The following is a 1,170-nucleotide window of genomic DNA, read 5'->3' on the forward strand; positions in this document are numbered from 1 at the left end:
AAAAAAAAAAAAAAAAAGTCCTAATATTCTATAGTGCTAGCAATAGGTATTTGATGGTGGCCCTGCCCTCTAGGAACTTAAGACTTTAATATTCATGTCTGGCAGGCGCCTGTAATCCCAGCTACTCAGGAGGCTAAGGCAGGAGAATCACTTGAACCCAGGTGGCAGAAGCTGCAGTAAGCAGAGATTGTGCCACTGCACTCTAGCCTGGGCAACAGAACGAAACTTGGTCTCAAGAAAAAAAAAAAAAATGATTCTAAGGCTGGGCACGGTGGCTTCACACCTGTAATTCCAGCACTTTCGGAGGCGGAGGCAGGCAGATCACCTGAGGTCAGGAGTTTGAGACCAGCCTGGCCAACATGGAGAAACCCTGTCTCTACTACAAATACAAAAATTAGCTAGGCGTGGTGGTGGGCGCCTGTAATCCCAGCTACTCAGAAGGCTGCCACAGGAGAATCACTTGAGCCTGGGAGGTGGAGGTTGCAGTGAGCCTGGGCAATAGAGGGAGACCTTGTCTCACAAAAAAAAAAAAAGAAAAAAGAAAAAGAAAAATCCTAATATTCTATAGTGCTAGAAATAGATTTGATGGTGGCCCTGCCCTTTAGGAACTGAAAATGGAATGTAGGAGCCAGACTAACACACCACTCACACTCTAGGGTAGGGATGGCCAGTGGGATTTACAGTGCCCAGAGAAGGACCCCTAGCATATTTCTCCAGTTTACTTGGATGGTGTCCAATTTTTTTTCTCATTTTAAAATAAAATGAAGGACAAGGCCTTTCATTCCAAAATATAAATTTCTTTTTTTTTCCGAGACAGAGTCTCGCTCTGTTGACCAGGCTGGAGTGCAGGGGCGTGATCTCTGCTCACTGCAACCTCCGCCTCCCGGGTTCAAGCAATTCTCCTGCCTCAGCCTCCTGAGTAGCTGGGACTACAGGCACCTATCATCACACCCCGTTAATTTTTTTTTTTTTTTTTTTTTTTTAGACAGAATCCTACTCTGTCACCCAGGCTGGAGTGCAGTGGCACAATCTCAGCTCACTGCAACCTCCACCTCCCAGGTTCAAGCGATTCTCCTGCCTCAGCCTCCTTAGTAACTGGGATTACAGGAGCGTGCTACCACATCCTGCTAATTTTTGTATGTTTAGTAGAGACGGGGTTTCACCATGTTG

Source organism: Mandrillus leucophaeus, unplaced genomic scaffold (assembly GCF_000951045.1).
Source record: "Mandrillus leucophaeus isolate KB7577 unplaced genomic scaffold, Mleu.le_1.0 Scaffold313, whole genome shotgun sequence".
In the NCBI taxonomy this organism is placed as follows: Eukaryota; Metazoa; Chordata; class Mammalia; order Primates; family Cercopithecidae; genus Mandrillus; species Mandrillus leucophaeus.